Below are 25,723 nucleotides of genomic sequence, written 5' to 3'. Positions count from 1 at the left end.
AAATAAGTAGATTTACCTACTATTAGGATGAATAATGAATAACTCTACTTATTCATCAACCCTGATTTGATGTGTTGCCCCCTGTGGGCAAGAAAAATATGAAATGATTTAATTGGAGTAATATTGAAAACTAAAATGGTGAAGTTATTGAACGGGTTGATTAGTGTGGATACTTTAATGGAGAGCTTTTTGTTTTGTATTATACTAGTAGTTCAGGGACCAGCAGAGCTTGCTACACTCACTAACATCACTACTCACACACACACATACAAACACACATACATACTCACACATACAAATTGAATTTAGAGTATGATGATATTATATGCAATAAGATTGGTGGAGGACACTGAGAAATACAAGTTTTTTTTACACTTTTGAGCTAGGATGCACGGTTGAAGAGATACAAAATCTGAATCTTGAAATGTAGGACTTGGAAAATTATCGGATTCTATTTTTTTCAAATTTTGAACATGTGATATATGAATTGAGACCACCTTGGAGCGCTGCAGAATAAAGGTCTTCTACAATTTTGAGCTCGGAAGCACGGTTAGAATAGATAAATTTCGATTAGATAAAAAATCTTAAACTTAGATTGGGACTTTACAAAAAATTCCAATTTCAAAATTTTGAACTTGTGATACATGAAATAATACTGCTATGTAGTGCTGAGAAGAATGAGTTCAATTTGAACCTGATCCAATAAAGTATAGAAAAGTTAGGTTGATTTTTAGGGTGAAATTTCCGAATAAAGGGCCGCCATCTCGGAACGAGGATAAATTAAACATTTTTCAATAGATACGTTTCTGTGATCTTTTTTCAAAGTTCTTGTATACCGAATTTTATCCAAAGCAGACCATAACTGCGAATGTTACTGCGGTACAAACAAACAGACAAACAGACAAACTCTGATTGACTTGAAACAAGAAAATTCGCTTCACTCAATCAATTATCAACTGTATTTTTATGTAAATATTTATTTTTTATATTTGAATGCATTATCATAGAAGTGTGGCAGGCTATCGACCACAACATTGTAATTAATTATTTTCAATTTGTGGAGACTTGAAAAACAAAAATAACTCAAGAAAACTTTGAATTCACAATAGAATAAAAAGAAAACAAACTCAAGAAAACTTAAAATGCGATTACAGTACGTTATTGAAAACGATGAATAATAGATATTTGCAATGGAGAGTGGATAGGTGTCTCAAATTTGAAAAAAACAAGTAATAGGGACATTAAAAAAAATAACTCAAGAAAACTTGTACTATAGATAAAATAAAGAAAATGTAGACTCAAGAAAACTGAGTTTTCGCTGATATAATAGTGTGCAGTTACTATTCAAAGAATGAACAATTATATTCATACTTGCTCGGGAAATCGGGGGATCGCCAAACCCCTAGCAATACATTAAACCAAGGTTGATAAATAAGTAGATTTACCTACTATTAGGGTGAATAGTAAATAAGACTACTTATTTATGAACCCTGATTTGATGTATTGCCCCCTGCGGGGAAGAAAAAGATAATGAGATTTAATAAGGGTGAAAAATTAATGTCATAGAAATGACCACATGCTAATAATAATGCACCTACCCGGATAATGCCGTCGATAAGTGCACTTTTCACTATTAACATGTGGTCATTACATAAGCCAATTTATTATTCATTTAAAATTATTCAGAATCCTGCGCTGTTGGGGAAATTTTCAAACTTTCTGAAAAATAACATCATAAATTTATTATTCTTTATATAATCTGGAAAAAATGAAAAAAATCTTTGTCCACACTACTTGGTTTTTTTATAATATATATAATGCTGTTATATCATGGATAATAGATTCAAGAAATTACCTGTCATAATTCAATTATGTTTTAAATTATTGTTAACGTTAATAATGGTGGAATTTCAATGTATGCAAAGAAACTTGGAAATTTGTTACTATTAATAAATGTATTATTGAACTTATTCTTTATTGAATGTTCATTACAAGTCATTTTATTGAATTTGAATTTTTGTGAAATATTATGGACATCATGAATTTATTATTATTTTTTATATAATCTGGAAAAAGTAAAAAAAAATCTTTGTCCCCACTACTTGGTTTTTTTATAATATTTATATAATGCTGTTATATCATGGATAATAGATTCAAGAAATTACCTTATCATTCAATTATGTTATATTTGAATTATTGTTAACATTTAGACTATAATGGTGGAATTTTCTTGTATGCAAAGAAACTTGGAAATTTGTTACTATTAATTAATGTATTATTGAACTTATTCTTTATTGAATGTTCGTTTCAAGTCATTTTATTGAATTTGAATTTTTGTTAAACATTATCGTTGATACCCTTGGCATTTCTTGTTTGTATCGAGCTTAAATATTTTCTTCTTTTTGCAGTTATCTTGTTGAATTTTTTTGGTCGCTTTTTTTTTCAATTGAACTTCAGTATTTCCCTTTTTGGAGTTATTTGTTTGAATTTGAGATTTTGTTTAAAGTCAGCTGTAGAATTTTATGATTGTAAAATGGAAAGTTTAGTATATTTTTATTTTGAAATTGGTTCATAAAGTAGAGTTTATTACAATTTGTGAAGGGGTTTATTCTTTCCTTAAAATTTTCCATGAATTAGATTTGAAATTTTTCTCATTCATTACTATTCCAATATTACTCCTATAATTAGTAGTTCTCTAAGCACATCTTATCGACTTGGGACTTGGCGGGAGTACGTGGACTTCACCTCAAGGATTCAATTTTTCTTCTATTTTCTACTTTTTTTAAATTATACTTTTTTACTCTTCATTTTTTTTTAATTTTTGACTTTACAAGATCCTTCATATCAGAATAATTGATTCACAACACTATCCCCTTCAGACCACTAATATAGAAAATAGACAAAAGGTGAAAAAGGGGGTAAAATAGAAAATTCACAACACAATGAGATGAGATCATTAATATTCCTATTTCTTTTTTTTGTTTTCTTTCCTATTTTCTATTTTTTTATTCTCAATTTTGGCGACGATTTGGCGGGACTTTGCGGACTTTATGAACTTTGAGACGGCTTCAGCGCAAGGTGACTTATTTATGATTTGCCACTTCACTCTACAAATGAGAGGACAGCAGACGTTCATCAAAGCTTTAGTATAACGAAGCATAATTTCAACTTCTGTGGAGACCAGAACGGAAGATTTTTGATACTGGGAGATTCATCCATTTTATGGATATAATATCCATGAGGAAACGATTTAATTAATTTCAATTTGTGGAGACATGAACAACAAAAATAACTCAAGAAAACTTGTACTATAGATAAAATAAAGAAAATGTAAACTCAAGAAAACTGAGTTTTCGCTGATATAATAGTGTGCAGTTATATAAAACTACTGCAGGTAAACTACTAAATAAAACTGCAGGTAAATAAAACTACTTATTTATGAACCCTGATTTGATGTATTGCCCCCTGCGGGGAAGAAAAAGATAATGAGATTTAATAAGGGTGAAAAATTAATGTCATAGAAATGACCACATGCTAATAGCTATAATGCACCTACCCGGATAATGCCGTCGATAAGTGCACTTTTCACTATTAACATGTGGTCATTACATAAGGCAATTTATCATTCATTTAAAATTATTCAGAATCCTGCTGTTGGGGAAATTTTCAAACTTTCTGAAAAAAACATCATGAATTTATTATTATTTTTTTATATAATCTGGAAAAAAAATCTTTGTCCCCACTACTTGGTTTTTTTATAATATATATAATGCTGTTATATCATGGATAATAGATTCAAGAAATTACCTGTCATAATTCAATTATGTTTTAAATTATTGTTAACGTTAATAATGGTGGAATTTTATTGTATGTAAAGAAACTTGGAAATTTGTTACTATTAATTAATGTATTATTGAACTTATTCTTTATTGAATGTTCGTTTCAAGTCATTTTATTGAATTTGAATTTTTGTTAAACATTATGGTTGATACCCTTGGCATTTCTTGTTTGTATCGAGCTTAAATATTTTCTTCTTTTTGCAGTTATCTTGTTAAATTTTTTTGGTCGCTTTTTTTTTCAATTGAACTTCAGTATTTCCCTTTTTGGAGTTATTTGTTTGAATTTGAGATTTTGTTTAAAGTCAGCTGTAGAATTTTATGATTGTAAAATGGAAAGTTTAGTATATTTTTATTTTGAAATTGGTTCATAAAGTAGAGTTTATTACAATTTGTGAAGGGGTTTATTCTTTCCTTAAAATTTTCCATGAATTAGATTTGAAATTTTTCTCATTCATTACTATTCCAATATTACTCCTATAATTAGTAGTTCTCTAAGCACATCTTATCGACTTGGGACTTGGCGGGAGTACGTGGACTTCACCTCAAGGATTCAATTTTTCTTCTATTTTCTACTTTTTTTAAATTATACTTTTTTACTCTTCATTTTTTTTTAATTTTTGACTTTACAAGATCCTTCATATCAGAATAATTGATTCACAACACTATCCCCTTCAGACCACTAATATAGAAAATAGACAAAAGGTGAAAAAGGGGGTAAAATAGAAAATTCACAACACAATGAGATGAGATCATTAATATTCCTATTTCTTTTTTTTGTTTTCTTTCCTATTTTCTATTTTTTTATTCTCAATTTTGGCGACGATTTGGCGGGACTTTGCGGACTTTATGAACTTTGAGACGGCTTCAGCGCAAGGTGACTTATTTATGATTTGCCACTTCACTCTACAAATGAGAGGACAGCAGACGTTCATCAAAGCTTTAGTATAACGAAGCATAATTTCAACTTCTGTGGAGACCAGAACGGAAGATTTTTGATACTGGGAGATTCATCCATTTTATGGATATAATATCCATGAGGAAACGATTTAATTAATTTCAATTTGTGGAGACATGAACAACAAAAATAACTCAAGAAAACTTGTACTATAGATAAAATAAAGAAAATGTAAACTCAAGAAAACTGAGTTTTCGCTGATATAATAGTGTGCAGTTATATAAAACTACTGCAGGTAAACTACTAAATAAAACTGCAGGTAAATAAAACTACTTATTTATGAACCCTGATTTGATGTATTGCCCCCTGCGGGGAAGAAAAAGATAATGAGATTTAATAAGGGTGAAAAATTAATGTCATAGAAATGACCACATGCTAATAGCTATAATGCACCTACCCGGATAATGCCGTCGATAAGTGCACTTTTCACTATTAACATGTGGTCATTACATAAGGCAATTTATTATTCATTTGAAATTATTCAGAATCCTGCTGTTGGGAAAATTTTCAAACTTTCTGAAAAAAACATCATGAATTTATTATTTTTTTTTTATATAATCTGGAAAAAGTAAAAAAAAATCTTTGTCCCCACTACTTGGTTTTTTTATAATATATATAATGCTGTTATATCATGGATAATAGATTCAAGAAATTACCTGTCATAATTCAATTATGTTTTAAATTATTGTTAACGTTAATAATGGTGGAATTTTATTGTATGTAAAGAAACTTGGAAATTTGTTATTATTAATTGATGTATTATTGAACTTATTCTTTATTGAATGTTCATTTCAAGTCATTTTATTGAATTTGAATTTTTGTTAAACATTATCGTTGATACCCTTGGCATTTCTTGTTTGATTCGAGCTTAATTATTTTCTTCTTTTTGCAGTTATCTTGTTGAATTTTTTTGGTCGCTTTTTTTTAATTGAACTTTAGTATTTCCCTTTTTGGAGTTATTTGTTTGAATTTGAGATTTTGTTTAAAGTCAGCTGTAGAATTTTATGATTGTAAAATGGAAAGTTTAGTATATTTTTATTTTGAAATTGGTTCATGAAGTAGAGTTTATTACAATTTGTGAAGGGGTTTATTCTTTCCTTAAAATTTTCCATGAATTAGATTTGAAATTTTTCTCATTCATTACTATTCCAATATTATTCCTATAATTAGTAGTTCTCTAAGCACATCTTATCGACTTGGGACTTGGCGGGAGTACGTGGACTTCACCTCAAGGATTCAATTTTTCTTCTATTTTCTACTTTTTTTAAATTATACTTTTTTACTCTTCATTTTTTTTTAATTTTTGACTTTACAAGATCCTTCATATCAGAATAATTGATTCACAACACTATCCCCTTCAGACCACTAATATAGAAAATAGACAAAAGGTGAAAAAGGGGGTAAAATAGAAAATTCACAACACAATGAGATGAGATCATTAATATTCCTATTTCTTTTTTTTGTTTTCTTTCCTATTTTCTATTTTTTTATTCTCAATTTTGGCGACGAATTGGCGGGACTTTGCGGACTTTATGAACTTTAATATGGCTTCAGCGCAAGGTGACTTATTTATGATTTGCCACGTCACTCTACAAATGAGAGGACAGCAGACGTTCATCAAAGCTTTAGTATAAGGAAGCACAATTTCAACTTCTGTGGAGACCAGAACAGAAGATTTTTGATACTGGGAGATTCATCCATTATATGGATATAATATCCATGAGGAAACGATTTAATTAATTTCAATTTGTGGAGACATGAACAACAAAAATAACTCAAGGAAACTTGTACGATAGATAAAATAAAGAAAATGTGAACTCAAGAAAACTGAGTTTTCGCAGGTATAATAGTGTGCAGTTATATAAAACTACTAAATAAAACTACTGCAGGTAAACTACTAAATGAAAATGCAGGTAAATAAAACTACTTATTTATCAACCCTGATTTGATGTATTGCCCCCTGCTGGTAAGAAAAAGATAACGAGATTTAATAAGGGTGAAAAATTAATGTCATAGAAATGACCACATGCTAATAGCTATAATGCACCTACCCGGATAATGCCGTCGATAAGTGCACTTTTCACTATTAACATGTGGTCATTACATAAGGCAATTTATCATTCATTTAATATTATTCAGAATCCTGCTGTTGGGGAAATTTTCAAACTTTCTGAAAAAAACATCATGAATTTAATATTATTTTTTCATATAATCTGGAAAAAAATCTTTGTCCCCACTACTTGGTTTTTTTATAATATATATAATGCTGTTATATCATGGATAAAAGATTCAAGAAATTACCTTATCATTCAATTATGCTATATTTGAATTATTGTTAACATTTTATGATGGTGGAATTTTCTTGCATGTAAAGAAACTTGGAAATTTGTTATTATTAATTGACGTATTATTGAACTTATTCTTTATTGAATGTTCATTTCAAGTCATTTTATTAAAATTGAATTTTTGTGAAATATTATGGTCGATAACCTTGGCATTTCTTGTTTGATTCGAGCTTAATTATTTACTTCGTTTTGAAGTTATCTTATTACATTTTTTGTGGTCGCTTTTTCTTAATTGAAACTTAGTATTTCCCTTTTTGGAGTTATTTGTTTGATTTTGAGATTTTGTTTAAAGAAGCTGTAGAATTTTATGATTGTAAAATGGAAAGTTTAGTATATTTTTATTTTGAAATTGGTTCATAAAGTAGAGTTTTTTACAATTTGTGAAGGGGTTTATTCTTCCCTTAAAATTTTCCATGAATTAGATTTGAAATTTATCTCATCCATTACTATTTTCCAATATTACTCCTATAATTAGTAGTTCTCTAAGCACATCTTATCGACTTGGGACTTGGCGGGAGTACGTGGACTTCACCTCAAGGATTCAATTTATTCAATATTTATCTTTTTTTCCTATTTTCTACTTTTTTTAATATTATACTTTTTTACTCTCCATTTCTTTTTAATTTTTGACTTTACAAGATCCTTTACATCAGAATAATTGATTCACAACACTATCCCCTTTTCTCAATAATTTTATTTGTCAGGTATAATTTATCATATTTATTTGTCAGCTATATCTTAGTATGTGATATTGAAAAAAATGGAAAATATAAAAATATGGATAATTGAAAAAATATAGAGAAAATAGACAAAAAATAGAAGTTTTGAAAATTGAAAATATAGAAAATAGACAAAAGGTGAAAAAGGGGGTAAAATAGAAAATTCACAACACAATGAGATGAGATGCATTAATTTTTGTATTTATTTTTTCCCCATTTCCTATTTTTTTATTATTATACCTTTTTATTATCAATTTTAGTGACAATTTGGCGGGGCTTTGCAGAATTCACGAACTCTGAGATGACTGCTGCTTCAGGGCAAGGTGACTTATTTATGATTTGCCACTTCACTCTACAAATGAGTTGACAGCAGACGTTCGTCAAAGCTTTAGTATAATGAAGCATAATTTCAACTTCTGTGGAGACCAGAACTGAATTTTTTTGATACTGGAAGATTTTTCTATTTTTTTTTCATCTTCCTATTTATTTTTTCCATTTTCAATTTTTTTTATTATACTTTTTTAGCATCAATTTTGGCGACGATTTGGCGGAACTTTGTGGACTTTATGAACTTTGAGATGGCTTCAGTGCAATGTGACTTATTTATGATTTGCCACTTCACTCTACAAATGAGAGGACAGCAGATGTTCATCAAAACTTTAGTATAACGAAGCATAATTTCAACTTCTGTGGAGACCAGAACGGAACATTTTTGATACTAGAAGATTTTTCTAATTTTTTTTTCATTTTCCTATTTCTTTTTTTTCTATTTTGTACATTCTATTTTCTATTTTCAAGGACACGAAAGGGCAACTAGTCGCCAAAGTGATGGCTCATTTGAACAAAAATAGGGAGAATGAGTCTTAGTATGCTCACCCATTTTCTAGTTCTCTAATGAATACAACGTTTCTGTAATGGTTGTCAAGTTAAGTAACCATTGGAAATAGTCTGCAATATACATTCATCTAGACTCTTGACTTTTCAAGTGCAATGTAACTCTCCATTATGTCAATTACAGGATGAAATTGTTCACTGAAATTACGTTATTGAAAATATTACTGAATATTTATTCTTCCAGAGATCTAGACATTCCAATTACAATGTAACATTCATCATGACAATCACAAGATAGAATAGTTGAATATGAATTTCATTTCAGAAAAAAAGGGGTTAATAGGGGGGGGGCAGTTCCAGAGACCTCTGCTTAGAACCGCTGACAGGGCAACAAAACCTAACCTTGCTCAACATCACGGGTGCACATTTTTTGTCTGGGTGGGGGGGCAACCACCAGACATGGACCCCTTCTGGGGGGGTCTCCCACAGGGGTTCACAGAGGACCCCCCACACTGATGGAGGGGAAATGTTGCACAACTGATGTCACAGGTGGCCTGTTAACACTGGTCTCAGTTGTGGAACCGGTGTGACCCGGTCTTTCCAGCCAACAGGGGCATGCCCCCAGGGTATACAGCAACTCAGCCGCCGCCCCCCACCCCCACAACCGGGACGAGAGAGACCCTTGCACACAGACCGACTCAACCAGGACCTCCCATATACCTGCCAGGGTATACAGGACAGATCCCAGTCTAACCCCCCGACACCTCGCTCACTCCCTTCCCTCTCTCTCACACACACGCTCCCCCCTCTTCCTCTATCTCCCCTAGGGCTGACTCCAAGCACAGTGCTGCAATTGCGACAACTGGTCAGGCATCGACAGGCACCCAAACTCTGCACGTTGACCAGCCACAAGCACCTATCCACCCAAATGTGTGTGCACTAAACATAACCATAACTAACTCAACAAAAATAATTATTCAAAATAGAACATTCAAAAATAAAAAAATATGAAGCAAAATAAAAAATCGAGCAAAAATGAATAAAATTGACGGAAAATATGAACAGAATTGGTGGAAAATATGAATAGAAATTATGGAAAATATGAATAGAAATGATGAAAAATATGAATAGAAATGATGAAAAATATGAATAGAATTGAGGAAAAATATTAATTGAAATAGGAAACAAAGCAGGACTAAAATGGGACAAATGTAAAACAATAGCCTAATTGGTCTAATTTACCTGAAGAGTTTAGGGGGAGATTGGGTTATTTATTATTAACTAATGAGGGCCTTCAATTTATTTCAATTTTCACATTTTAAATTTACCTGGGGCTTTGATTTCATTTATCATGATCAACGAAACATTATCTGAAAGAAAATATGAACGTGAATGAACCAAAAGAATAAACCTTGGTTTGAACATTCAAGAGATTTAAAATGATTTTAAAAAATCATTTACCAAAAAAGTTTGCATTACTTGGAAATTAACTGATCACCTTTTCCAGTAAGTGTGATTAGTTTACAAAAAGCAAAAAAAAACAATTAAGATTAACAAAAAACATAAAGGTGTCCGAGTCTGGTCTACAACATACAAAAATATTTTCTTAAATCAGGTACTGCCTGCAGCGTAATATTTTTATTAAATCTATAATTATAATGAAGGTTAGAGCTGTGCGCTTTTAGGAAGCACATATTATTTATACAAAAGTGCATTTGAACACTGTTTTGGATGAAGAAACAAGTTTTCTCAATCACTCGCTCGCAAACAGTGAAACATGGAAAAGCAATTACAGTATTAAAAACAATGAATAATAGATATTTGCAATGAAGAGTGGATAAGTGTTGAAATATGATTATACTTTCATTAAATTGAAAATTATGACAGAATGGACCAGACACTTACTGCGAAAAAGTGTACCAAATGCTGCTACCATTGTCAAACACTTTTTCACAGCAAGTGAAAGATTCAACTGTCGCTCCATTTTGAAACAAATTTACATCAATTTCAGTTGCTTTTTCATGCCTCACTGTGTGAACACCCTAGTTGTGTAGTGTTGATAGCACCTGACATGCACCACTCATGCCATTGATAGCGCCCGACATGCACCACTCATGCCATTTATAGCACCCGACATGCACCAATCATGCCATTGATAGCACCCGACATGCACCAATCATGCCATTGATAGCACCCGACATGCAATACCAACAGAACAACAAGAAGAAGAAGACAAACACCAGAGCAAGAGAGAACTACACATCTTTGTGATTGAGAAAAGTTGTGAAACATCATTGAAATTCACTTGAATTAATGAGAACACAGATAAACAAATTTACATTTGACAAGTCGCTTTGAATCTATCTATTTGTGATGTACTAAGATTAGGCTACCATATTATTTACCAACAACAGATGCTAAATAATTATATTTTGTTGGGAAAAACATGAGAGAAAATGGAATTACAATATTGGAGTAAAGGTCTTCTCTCGTTCATCATGTTTTATAATAATTTATTTATTCAATATAAAATATTGTACAATATAGAAAAATAAATTATCAATTAGATGAAAAAAGCAGGGAAATTGGAAGGTAAATATGGATTTGTATCATTTCAGGTAAAGAGATATGTTTCTTATCATTTTAAAGAAACAAAATTTATGAGGATGAGAAAAAATATGAATTTTAATAACAATAAGGTAAATTTGGATTCTTATTATTTCAATAATTATGGAGTAATGTTTCTTCTTATTTTACAGAGAAAATAATAATGAATTTGGAGGAAAATAAGGTGAACAGGGATTTCTATTATTACAAGTATGTATTATTACGAGTTTTTTTTTATTATTTCACATAGAAAAAATATTAAGATCAGAAAAAAATAATGAATTATTTGAAGAAAAATAAAATGAATATGGATTTTTATTATTTTAAGCATGGAGGAGAGAGAAAGAATGATGATGATGATGATGATGATGATGATGAAGAAAAAATGAAACTAACTAAATAAAAATGAACAAATAGAAATAAAAATATAATAATAATGGAAAGATGAAAAAGTAGAAAGAGGGTGAAGATGAAGGTGAATGAAAACATGATAGAGATAATTAAGAAAAATGTGGGTGAAGATGAGAGAGAGAGAGAGAGAGAGAGAGAGAGGAGAAGGAATAGGAAGAGGTGGAGGAAGTGATGAAGAAGATGTAATAAATATGACTAAAAATGAATAAAACTGAACCAAACAAAACGAGCGCACATTTGTACGTGTATACCTACAGGTGACTGCAGAACATACAGGGTGCGACACACAGACAAAATTGCAGCAATCACAACTCTGCGACAAAGAGTAAGTCAAAGAAAGAGATAGAGAGCGAGAGAAAGACACGTGCATGCAAGAGAAAGCGAGAGAGAGTGAGTGAGTGTGCCAAGCAGGCGAGTAGACCTGTGCACAATGTCTCTCAGGCCCAGGGGGGGAGGAGGAACAACGACTGAGTCACTGTGACACCCCAGGCAGTCACACCCCTGTGACTAGAATGACTGTGTCACACACAGAGTCACAGCTGAAACAAGTGTCACACAGTCCACATGTGACGTCAGAGGCACACCACCACCCCTACCGCTCTGTGTGGGGGGTCCTGTGTGACCCCAACACCCCCCGGCCCATGTATATGGTCCCCCCTTCCAGACACGCGCACCCTTATAGCAAGGAAAGGCGTCCCACTGCCACCAGTTCCAACTCTGTCTAGGTCTCCACAACTTCAACACACCCCCATAATGTGCCATGTGCCATTTATTATTTTTTTTATTTTTTTTCTATTTTTATTACTTTTTTTATTTTTTATATTTTCATATTTTTTATATTTATCAGGTATAGTTATATTTAGGAGTTCTTAGTATGTTATATTAATGCATCTCGAGGTGCCATTTATTAGTTTTTTTATTTTTTTTCTATTTTTATTACTTTTTTATTTTTTATATTTTCATATTTTTTATATTATCAGGTATAGTTATATTAGGAGTTCTTAGTATGTTATATTAATGCATCTTGAGGTGCCATTTATTAATTTTTTTATTTTTTTTCTATTTTTATTACTTTTTTATTTTTTATATTTTCATATTTTTTATATTATCAGGTATAGTTATATTTAGGAGTTCTTAGTATGTTATATTAATGCATCTCGAGGTTGGCAGGCCTGACTTGCTGTTGTTTTTCAGTTATTTACAATATCATTCTGTTTGAAGTCTTGGTTTTGTTTCATCTTATTGGATGTGTGAGTGAATAGTTTGTGTAATGTTTTTTATTCAGGACGATCTTACGTGAGTAAAGCTTACCATAGAGAAAACAATAGTAGTCATGTAGCCAAGTTGTTGATTTCCAAGTGCAATTTAATGGAGCATCAGGCCGTAGATTGTTTTATCGCTCTCTTAGTATTGGTGTGTAAATACAGTGTTATCATCCCCTACTGTGTTAGTAATGAGAGGTTGCGACCTTTGAACCTTCAGGTGTACCAACTAACTAGGTACCTAGGCCTGTCCAAGGGCATTATTCAAAGGATTGCTCTGTATCAGAGATTGCTGAAAGTTGCTATGTTTTTCGGAGCAGTCTGTCTGTTAACAGAGGAGCTCCCTAAAATATTAAGCACATCGATGGCAGAGCAAGTGAAGGGATGATCTACAGAGTGGAAATCTGCTCAAGTATAATTTATTCTTTACAAAGGAAATTCGGCATACTTGTTCCCAGTGTGGTAATGAAGCGTCCCAGTGTCTAAATCAAGCCCAGTGAGTAGAATAATAAATTCCAAGTGCATACTGTAGGCAGGCAACATACTATCTATAACCACCAATGAGTGAATTCAACTACTAGAGAATAACTTTTATTTTTATTTCATTAATTATGCTGCAAACCCACCCCAAATGTCACTGAAATGACCCGGGGCATCAGCCAGTGACATCTAGGTGAAATTTGAAAAACAATGAAAGACTTGAAAACGTATCTGATTATTATTTTTTTAATCTGCTTTTCTTGTAATTATTTAGTAATTGTTTGTCATTAATAAAGGCATTTTTTTATTATTATTATCATTATTATTAATGCATCTCATCTCATTTTGTTGTAAATTTTCTATATTTACCCTTTTCTTTGCCAGCGACATCTAGGTGAAATTTGAAAAACAATGAAAGACTTGAAAACGTATCTGATTATTATTTTTTTAATCTGTTTTTCTTGTAATTATTTAGTAATTGTTTGTCATTAATAAAGGCATTTTTTTTATTATTATTATTATCATTATTATTAATGCATCTCAACTCATTTTGTTGTAAATTTTCTATTTTTACCCTTTTTTTATTTTTGTATATTTTCTTTTTTTTTAATTGTTATATCTTTTTTTTATCTATTTTCTATATATTTTAAAAATTTTCCATTATTTCTGTGTGTAAATAGAAAAAACAGAATAAAAAAGTTAATAAATAAATAAAATGGGTCAGAGTTGTTTCAAGCTAAAATGGTCGGTCATCGATTGAAAATTCATCAGGTTGAATAGCCAATAGGATTTAATTGCAAAATGCCTTTTTTCTAGCAAGCTCTCAATATTGGAAGCCATATTCATATAAACATAATTTAAAAATAAATTGTATTATTACACATTTTTACTCTACTCTCCATGCCTCCACCAACTTTTGTATTGATTTTTATAGAAAGTTTTTCATATTACATTGCTATATCTTTATACAATTTGTAGTGTATAACTTGTGTTAATGAGGCAAGCTCCTGGTTTCTACCTGATTTCCTCCACATAAATCTTTATGTAAACAAATTAATAAAACCGAATAAAAAAGTTAATGAATAACTAAAAATGGGTCAGAGTTGTTTCAAGCTCAAATGGTCGGTCATCAATTCAATCAGGTGGTACTCAATAGCTAATGGTGATTTAATTGCAGAATTCATTTTTTCTAGCAAGCTCTTAATATTGGAAGCCATATCTGTATAAACAGAATTTAAAAATAAATTGTAATATTACAAATTTTTATTCTTCTCTCCATGTCTCAACCTGCGTTTATTTTAGTCAATAAAAAATCAAAAAGGGCAAATTTGAAGACGTTTCAATACAAAAGGATGAACTGAACATAAATCATTTTGTTTTTTCATTTTTGATTTTTGATGAGAATGGATAAATTATATTGCAATAATAATTTGTGATTGTCGATGGAATAAATAGATAAAGTATGAATAAAATAAATGAAGGAAAATAGAAAGATATGATAAAAGAATTATAAATAGTTGTTAGTTGATGGATGGGCTGGTTTTTTAAAAAAACATTCAAATTAACTAAATGAATATAACCTAACACATTTAAAAAAAGAAAAATTAAAAAATCAAGCCATTATTTATTTACCAGTTGCCATCGTCGGGAAGTGCCTCTTGATGCATCCTGCGAATAAATGAATATATAAATGAATAGATAAATAATTTAATGAATTGATGAAGAATAATGATATAGAGGTGTTATTGCAGTGGCAAAAGAGTTGGTCAAATATATTATTACAGTGTCAAGAATAAGAATAAGAATCTTTATTCGCCATTGAACAAACAGAGAAGCAATAGGCTTCTTCAATATTAATGTAACACATAGTCAAACATAATATCATACAAAACATGAAAAATGATAATAATTTCAAGTTGAAATTCTAGGGTACTAGTATCACTCTACACTCTTCAATATTATAAAATGGGGTTTTTCAAAGCCAGTTCATTACTGACTTGAAGCGTTTTACATGCAAATTTCTCATTTAAGAGGAAGTTTATTGAATAATACATATCTCTAAGGTCCAAGTTATAATGGCAACATTGGTATTGCTATCCTTGTCTATCATTTGACAAAGCAGATACTGATGATATCCTTTTCCAGCTCACTACGTTACCAGATCGTTTTTTAACAACGATTAATCAGCAAAATATTTAATCTCATTAATTAAAATTCTTTGACAAATATTTATTCTAGATGAATGAAATATAATATTGATTGTTTTAAACAAGAATTAACAGTTATATTACATCAGTTATACCGGTATCAGCTGTCTGCTATAGAAGGCAGTGGCAAGGCAGAGAATCAGCAACGCTGTTATATCTTTCTTCTCTGCCATTATTACGTGGACCGCACTATAGTGAGCCCATCGGGCAGGAGAACTCGCTCATCAACTATTGTACTGATTTTGGTATTAGCAGCTTGTGATATATTAACATAGGAATCAATAATGTGATTTTGCATGTAGTTTTCATTGTCATTAAATAATTCATATTAGTTATTATGGTACTATATCATGTCTATTGTGTGAAAATGAAAATCAATTTGATTTTATTTGAATAGAACTTTATAGTTCACATCATATGGGTAAGTGAATACAAAGAGAAAAGATAGCATACGTAGACAAATCCCATATGGTATAGGCCGTTTATGATCCAAATTATTTCAAATAATTTTTTCTACTCAAGCTGATAAACATTTAAAAATCTGGTGTGGCGCACTCACACAACTTTCCTTGCCGTTATGAAAATTGATCACCTGACGCTAGTGTTCCCGCGCATCTTAAGTCCACTATTCAAAGATTTGAGCCAGCTGGTGACAGGGCAAGAACGCTGGAGACACACATGAGGTCTGATATCTCTTCATAGTGAATGATTTAATAGAATCAACAATAATTTGCAATTGAATAATCACATTTTCTCGAATTTAAAGCTTATTTTCAATTTTAGGTGAAAATGTTACTGAACATTAATTGTAGAGATTTTCATGCTCAATCTACTCCACTTGATTTTTTTCGTTTCAATTGTATCTGAAGCCTGATAATTGGGAATCTATCTGCATTGATGGGGCGAAGCTCCTGAAATTTTTTACAGATATGGGACTTGTGGCAGTTGATAGAGCTTATCGATGACTATTTTAGGTATGAATTTGATCAAAATCGTTGGAGCCGTTTCCGAGAAAATCACGAAAAACCCTGTTTTTGACATCATTCTCGCCATTTTAGTCGCCATCTTGAATTGCATTTGATCGAAATTGTTCGTGTCGGATCCTTATAGTGAAAGGACCTTAAGTTCCAAATTTCAAGTCATTCCGTTAATTGGGAGATGAGATATCGTGTACACAGACGCACATACACTCATATACACACACACACACACACAACACACACACACACACACACACACACACACACACACACACACACACACACACACAAATACCCAAAAACAAGTTTTTGGACTCAGGGAACCTTGAAACGTATAGAAATTTAGAAATTGGGGTACCTTAATTTTTTCGGAAAGCAATACTTTCCTTACCTATGGTAATAGGGCAAGGAAAGAAAAAATTAGAGAGTACTTACATAAGCCTCATGGCAGCATCAACAGATGCCTGCCACTTTTCCATTAGCCTTTTAGGCACTTTTGTGGCTTCTATGTTTCTTTTTTTATTGTGGCCCGGGTTCTGTAAATTGAACAATACAACACATATACAATACAAATCATAGAGAAAAGATATAGCACGACAACACATTACAATCATAGAGGAAATATATTATCCCAATGCATAAGCCGTTTATGTACGGTACTAAATTTCACTGTTAACTAGTCCTAGTAGTTGTTTTTGGTGTAGCTATAATATAGCTATGATGCTGGTAGTCTCTTATAATGTGCCGTTCTTAGACGTTCTCCCCTACAAATAGTAATTCTACACAGTAGTCGACGGTTAGCTTGAGTTAACGAAAGATCAGCTCGAAATTTGGAACTCATTACCTATCTTATCCTGTCTTTCTCTCTATCACAATACGGTACCGTACATTTTATGTGTTGTTTGCACAGAGGCCAAATGTCATTCCTCACTCATCTATGTTAAGACTGGTTGAATATGCATTATAGATATGTGGGCCTATGCTACACAGTCGTCATCACAGTAAAATGCTTCCAGCAAAACTTTATGAGGTTGGGCTTTTGTATCTGTATAATATTTGTTGTTCATTTTTCCTTCCCTGCTCTAATTTCAGGTTAGATTATTTTTCTACCATTACAATTTGTGATTTTCCAGTGACTCTTTATTGTTATTGGTTGTTTATTTATGTGATAAGATTCTCGCCGATGATGAAGCGCATGCGCATGCGTAGGCCTACATATACCGTGAGTGGCCTTCCTAACACACAGGAAACTTGAGCTATTATTCTATGGTTAAGGCTGTGCCAGCATCTGTTGATATTTTTCACAGATTTTCGATTTGTACAGGTACGGTACTATCAAGTTATCAAAATAAAACCATTTTCTCAGGAAGCAATTTTTTTCCGATTATTACTTTTTGAGATAGGAGCGCCTAAACTTGAAATGTTTGGGACAGATCTTTTGAAATTCGGTGAGAGACAAAATAATGAAATTTTGAGAATAAATTCTTCATGATAATGTTGATTGAATAAAAAATTAAATTCTTCGAAGCATCAATTTTGGGTAGGTCTACAGGTGAAAAGTAATGAGAAATTGCATTTATTCACATGCTGATTATTGATGGATAATTATTACGGTATTAAACGAAAATCAAAAATTAAATGCTGTAAATGACCCCAAAGACTTCTCCTACTGCAAATAAATATTTATTAATAGTGATGCACAATTATTACACTTTTATGAGGAGGCACAACAGGCTTATGCCCAAAATTGTCCCAACTCAAATTTATACTACAGTCCAAATCAAAATCCAAGTTGAGCTACTATCACTCATTAAAATAACAATTTACACTTCAAAAAGCAAACAACTCTTCAATAAAAAATATAATTATACCATAAAAAATTCCACATAGTTAAAAACAATTATTCAAAAAACTTGAATCTATAGCCCTACTATAATAAAGGAAATACTGGCTAATACATGTATGGGATAGGGTAATATTATGTTTGACGCATCATCACGTCTGAACTACTGGACCGATTAACTTGAAATTTTGCATAATATAGATTCTTAATTAATCAAGGATGCTTATAGATTATATAGGTCTATTGACAAATCTCCGAGATTTCATCATGTCAAGCTTTGAGTTGTTCAAGGTGCACCCATGCGGAGCACAGGTTACCTATTGCTAGTTAAGAATGAAAATGAAGAAGAATTTTGAACCGAAAACCTCATGCACATTGACAACATTCAATTTGGATTTTTGTTTAATAATAAGGTTTTTCAATTTTCAAAAAAATGACTGGAAATAACTGGAGTTGAGTAGTGATGAATAAGAGGTTCTACTCACGTTCTCAATGTCACTGTGCAGTTGTTGGTGGGGGTTGCCGTGGGGGTCAAATGCCCTGAGGGCCGAAGTGGCTAGCCACGAGTGGCGGCCATCCGCCAGCCACTCGACCCTCACTTCCTGCACTCGGCCTCCTGCCAACACAAACATAATTATTCAATGAAGAAAACAACTGGCTTTTACTCATATGGGATAGGAGAATTATGTTTGACACATCATCACGTCTCAACTACTCCACTGATTAACTCGACATTTTGCATATCAATTCATAATCAACCAAAGATGGTTCTATAGTGAGGTCCACGTTATAATGGCAGTGGAGAAAGATAGGAGAAGAACGTTGCTGATCCTCTGTCTTGTCAATGCCTTAATCTATAGACGGTAGCTGATACAGGTTTATTGGTGTAGTATTAACTGTTCATTCTAGTCTAAAGTATAATCAATTATATTTTATCAGGCAAGAAATTATGTTTCTATAATTCCATAATGATTTTTCATAATAAATTAAGATGAAATATTTCGTTAATTAATTATGAATTCTACATTGTTAAGAGAAAATCTGGCAACAGAGCAAAGCAAAAGAGAGATAGCATGCTATCTGCTTTGTTGGATGTAAAAGGAGGATGGCAATACATACCATTGCTAATCAAACACTGTAATTATAACGTGGACCACACTGTAGGCCTATTTCCAATTCTAAACTATAGGCCTACACAGATTTTTTTTCTATTTGTCAATACTATAGCCATCTAGTCTAAAGACTAATTGAGCTAATTTTTTCTATCCTAAATTACTACTTGAAAAATTGAACAGTGAATTTCTCATTAGGAACTCTTACTGCTATTGTTTAATTAATATGTACACTTATTGACTGCACTATAGAAGCTAGATTCACTCAATCACTGCTCTGCTCTTTCACTGGACACTACTTGAACAAGCACTACACTAGTTCAAACGGTTTCCTCCTTTTGAGCCTCCGCACCAACCCTCCATTGTCTAGCAGCTGGATCGCCTCAACGTTGTCATGTTGGTGCAGTCACCCCTCGTGCCTCTCCGCATGCCTCTGGATCTTGGTGGACACCAGGTCGACGTGCAGGTCTCTATGAAGATTGCTGTTCCTGACATACCAAGGAGCATCCACAATGTTCCTTAGCACTTTGTTTTGAAAACGTTGTATAACATTGATGTTGTTGTCTTTGGTACACCCCCAAAGTTGTATACCATACGTCCATACTGGCTTTAATATCTGTCTGTACAGAAGTACTTTGTTTCGGATTGAAAGGATGGAGTTTCTTCCGATCAGCCAATACAGCTTCTTATATTTGATTCCAAGCTCTTCTCTCTTCTTCTTGACATGGGCCTTCCAGTGGAGCTCTGCGTCCAAGGTCATACCTAGATACTTGGCATCATTAGCATATGGTACAACTTGGTTGTTGATAGTTATTGGTATGGGCAGGTCTTTCTTATTGGTAAAATTGATGTGAATCGACTTTGTTTCATTCAATTTCATTCTCCACTTTCTAGTCCAATCTTGAATTTTGTTGATGGATCTCTGTAGTTTCTCTGTTTCAATATGAATATTACTGTCTACTGATAATATGGCTGTGTCGTCTGCAAATGTTGCTGTAGTATTCTCATCAAGGCTGGGAATATCGCTGGTATAGAGTAGGTAAAGAACTGGTCCCAGAACACTGCCTTGAGGAGCTCCTGCTTTAATTTCCTTCAAATCAGAATATGAACTTTCATGCCTGACCCTAAAGTATCTGTCAGTCAGATAGGATTGTAATATATCTGTATATTGCTTTGGTAGCACTTTTTTGAGCTTGAAAATGAGACCTTATCATGCCATACTTTATCAAAAGCTTGCCCTATATCAAGGAAAGCTGCTGAACAAACTTTTTTCTCTTCTAAGCACTTCTCTATTACATTTATAATCCAATGCACTTGATCTATTGTTGAGTGTTTCACTGTGAAGCCAAATTGGTGATTTGGAATTATGTGCTGTCTCTCAATTATTGGTTTTAGCCTACTAAGTAAAATCCTTTTAAACAACTTGGATAGAACCGGTAACAATGATATTGGCCTATATGATGATACTTCATGTGGCTCTTTACCTGGCTCCAGTAGCATTATAACCTCTGCTACTTTCCATATTCCTGGTACGAATTTTAGTCTGAAAGAAGCATTCAAAATGTTTGTTAATTTTACTATTGCTTTCTTTGGTAGGTGTTTGAGGACTGAGCCGGTTATCATGTAAAATCCAGCGGTTTTTTGTTATTCAGATTTCTTATTTCCCTTTTCACTTCTTCTACTGTGACACGCATTATTTCTTGGTTCAGCTGTAAGATATTCTCATCCGCTTCTAAAGTTTCCTCTTCACCTGAGTTGATTGGCTGGAAAACGTTTACAAGATGATCCGCAAATGTCTGTGCCTTTTCATCACTACTCCTTGCCCATTGTCTGTCCTGCTTTCTGAGAGGAGGAGATTGTTGAATGGTTCGTTTTATTTTTTTAGCTGCCTTCCAGAGTGAGTAGTCCGTACTGCATTCTGCTGTCAAGTTTCTCGAGTAACTATCAATTGATTCATCCTTGATACATTGAATCTCTCTCCTTAGTTCTTGAGTTGGATTGTTCAAAACGCTTTTGTCTTGGGGGGAACGTGATTGCTGCCATCTCCTTCTAGCTCTTCGTTTTTCAACAATCAATTCTCTGATTTCCACAGAGTAATTATTTCCAGTGGTTCTTCTTCTGATTTGTGGGGTATTACACCATGCTGCCTGTTGGATATCAGTCACAAACTTCTCCAACTCCCGATCAATATGTTCTTCGTTCCTTAATGGTGAGTTCAATTCTATTCTTTCCTCCAGCATCTGTTGGAAGCCATCCCAATCAGTGCAGCTATTTGCTAACACTGGACAAGTATTTTCCTTCCATAGAATTGAATCACTCAGAGTCATAATGATGGGTGAGTGGTCGGAATTAAGGTCGAAACTATCCTCTAAATGCAAATGATTAACTGATATATTTTTTGTCAGGAAGAAATCTATGAGATCTGGGATTTTCCTCGTATCGGTGGGCCAGTAGGTTGGTTACCAGTTGAAAGAGCTTCGCACCTCATCTCTTTCATTGCTTCGAAGAGCTGTCTTCCCTTGTGAGTTGTTAAGCGCGATCCCCAATGCACGTGCTTTGCATTGAAATCACCACCAGCAAGAATGAATTTTTCTCCTAACATATCAAGCAATGTCGAATACTCCTCTCTTCTGATGGAATATCTGGGAGGACAGTAAATAGCTGCAACAACGAAGTGATAATTTACTGCTTGAACTGCTACACCTATCAATTGAATTCTATCACTTTCATGTTGCACTTCTTCATGATGTTGTAGATTGTCTCTGATAATGATGGCACTCCCACCCCTCGCGACATTGCTGGGATGTAAGGCATGATAGATCTTAAAGCCTTTGAATTAAGACATATATCTATTTTTTCTATGTCTAGAACTGCTTCTAACTCCTGTTGCCGTTGTAACAATCCATTCGCGTTCCATTCCATTATTTTTAGTGAATGAATCATTTGAATTTCAGTAGTCTACTCTGTTCTAACTTCTGAAATTTAGATTGTAGTGAGGTGATTATTTGCTCTTGTCTATCCAGTTTTGCCAAGATTAGCTGCAAAATATTATTGGTGCCTTCTTCTACTTCATTTTTTGGCTCTTCCAATTTCGATCTATTTTCTTTTGAGACAATCTGGGCGAAAGTCAATTTCTTAACTGCACTACCATTGTTTAGATTGTGAGCTTCTGTATTTTCCGTGATTTTTGGTGGGATATTTTGAATGATTTTCTTTCGTGAATCTGCAATAGTTTTTGTTTTAGTAGAATTCCTGATTTTTTGCAATTCGATTGCAACAGTGCAACCTCGATAGCTGGCTGGATGTGCTTCACCGCAATGAATACATTTTGGTAGAGCATCGTTGGGTTTCAAACATTCCTTTGTTTGGTGTTTACCTGCACACTCAACACACCTAGGCTCCTTGTTACAATATTTTTGAGTGTGGCCGTATGCTTGGCAACGTTTGCATTGCGGTATCAGATTGGCCTTCTTCAATGCTTCAACTTCCACTCTACAGCCAAGTATATTTTTCAATTCAAATACTGTTTTTATATCTTCTTCCGCGCTGAATGATACCATGAACATATCTAATGGTTCTCTTGTCTTCCACCTCAGCTTGTTCACAACTTCTAGAACTTTCAATCCTCTTACTTTCAAATCTTCCAGAATCATTTCTGTACTACAAGAGTGATGAAGCTTTTTAATCATCACTCTTATTGGTCTCGACTGTTTATCTTCATAGGAGTGCCAGTTGAGCCCATCTTTAATCAATTCTCTGGTGATATTCCGATAAGTTTCTGAATCAACTGCATTTTTTACTTTAAATGTTTCTTTACTTAACAGTTTTATCCTAAATTTGTCAGCTGGTGACACTTTTTTCAAACTCGTAAGAAGTACATTCAGATTCTTTATACCATCCACAATGATTGGCGGTGGTGGCATTTCTTTCTTCTTCCTCTTCTCTTCCTCACTGATTGGTTTTTCCACAGGAGTGATTTTATTATTCAAATTTTGTTGCTTCTTTTTTGCAGACTCATTTTTGATTTCTGGCGATGGGGTGCTAAGCTTCCTCTTCTTGGTAGCCCGCTTAGTACGAGTTCTGATCCATTCAGTTTCTTTAGCCAATTCTTCTTCATTTGTCGAGTAGTTCTCGGCTGCTGAGCTGGTAGGCTGTGGGCTATGGATCTTTTTCTCAATATTGAGAAATCTTTTTTCCAAATCCTGCATTTTTTGCAAGAGTTCGGCGTTGCTTCTCTCTAGCTCCTTCCTCTTCTCATCAGATTCCTTCCAGGCGATGAAAAGTACCTGCTCGGCTGAAGATTTGAGTTTATTTGCTTTTATGTATTGATCCGGTGAACACTGGATTTCTGGTGTATTTGCCAAGTTGTTGGTGTCCATGCTCTCGTTAGTGGCTTCCTTTTCTTCTTGCTCTGATGCAGGAAAACTTGGTGGCTTCACTAAGTCGGACATAGTGCGATTTCGCTACCATACATTTCAAACAGCACTCGTAATCAACACTCACGCACACGGAAACGCGAACGGAGCTATATTACCGCCGCGAAAAGCAGGTCGCTTTGCTTGCATAAAATACCAGATTGCATTTTGGAGGAGGAGGAGGAGGAGGAGGAGGAGGAGAAGAAGAAGAAGAAGAGAAGAAGAAGAAGAAGAAGAAGAGAAGAAGAAGAAGAAGAAGAAGAAGAAGAAGAAATACTTACGTTGGCGCTTGAAGTTGCCTGACTCGTCGGCGGCTACTCTGGCGCACCAAAAGGGGTAGCCGCCCAGCCGACCCCACACGACCTCTCCTTCTTTGTCTGCAACAAACAATACAATAAATTCAAGTCAATCATAAATAAATGGATAGGATTTTATTGCCATCAAATTTATTGAACAGAGAACGTCAAGTATACAACCAAAAATGTATAACATTAAACAATAAGTTTGCAAATTTGGGAGAGCAACAGTTTTGGGCTTCAAGCCTGTTGTTCCTTCCCCAATCATTCATAGTTCACAATGATATGGTATCTATCAATGTTCGAATAAATATAAATGTATAATATAACAATATACAAAGAGAGTCCAAAGTGACATTCCATGTTAATTAACATTAAAATTGTCATGACAATAACATGTAAAGTAAAATAAATACATCAGACAATCATATATCATATGAAACAGTATCACCATAAGTGTATGAATACAGACAAGATAACATTTTACAGTCTGTAGGTTACATAAACTAAACGACTTAACAAAATTTGCATTATTTCCTTGGACAAAATTTAGGAACAAAAGAAGCTCTGGGCTATATACAGCCTGTTTTTTCATTTTAATATTGTAATATTTTATGCTATAAATAAATAGAAAATGTCTAAGAAACTTACACTCGTGGATGGCAGTTTTTCTCTTTTTTGCTGGGTTGTTTTCTGCAATAAGAAAAGATTCCATATTAGTCTATTTGACAATGATATTCAGTCACTTTGCACCAATCTATTCCCACATAACTATTCAAAGATATCACTAGTTTTACAATAACAATATAATATTCATTAATGATAATATTATAATGCAATCACTTTGCACCAATTCATTTTCACAATGACAGAGACTAGAAACGTTTGCTTGTAGTCCAGTGCTCATTGCAAGAAATTTATTTGCAAAAATAAAAATGTGCAAACAGCATGAATATAACCATAGAGAGAAGATAGCATAAGGAAATATGCCATAATATACCATAGGGCGTTTATGTTGCAAATGTCACTGTTGAATCAAGCCGATAGTCCTAGTAGTTGTTTTTGGTGAAGCTATGTGCCACTACTAGTCTCTCATACTGTGCCGTTCTTACACTCTTGCATTCTTACACTCCCAACAAAACAGTAATTATTGACAGTAGTCGTGTTGAGTACACAAAAAATCGGCTTGAAATTTGGAGCATAAACTACCTATATCATGGGATATCTTCTTATGCTGTTTTTTCTCTCTGATATAACACAAATAGACATATAAACAGTTATACATCACACTATTATTCTCATATTACAAACCTGAAATTATTGTAACAGTCACTCATTCATTTACCAATAAAATTGCATTAACGTTGAAAGTTGAAACATTTGAATTGAAAGATTTTAGAAAGGGTACTTGGATTCTC

General features: G+C 33.1%; 2 long non-coding RNA genes across 2 annotated transcripts; one reads left to right on the top strand and one right to left on the bottom strand.

Annotated features, from left to right (window-relative positions):
* The first annotated feature begins 1,307 nt into the window (after positions 1–1,307).
* On the top strand, positions 1,308–6,749 carry LOC120353997. The gene is made up of 3 exons (XR_005572745.1): positions 1,308–1,423; positions 1,456–1,463; positions 6,708–6,749. It is a non-coding gene; the product is annotated as an uncharacterized LOC120353997 (long non-coding RNA).
* Positions 6,750–17,153: 10,404 nt separating this feature from the next.
* LOC120353996 lies at positions 17,154–24,701 on the bottom strand. The gene is made up of 3 exons (XR_005572744.1): positions 24,291–24,701; positions 18,968–19,098; positions 17,154–17,175 (listed from the first exon to the last, which is right to left on the bottom strand). It is a non-coding gene; the product is annotated as an uncharacterized LOC120353996 (long non-coding RNA).
* Positions 24,702–25,723: the final 1,022 nt, after the last annotated feature.

Source organism: Nilaparvata lugens, chromosome 13, assembly GCF_014356525.2.
Source record: "Nilaparvata lugens isolate BPH chromosome 13, ASM1435652v1, whole genome shotgun sequence".
Lineage (NCBI taxonomy): Eukaryota > Metazoa > Arthropoda > Insecta > Hemiptera > Delphacidae > Nilaparvata > Nilaparvata lugens.
This window is presented reverse-complemented; position numbering and strand designations above follow the sequence as displayed.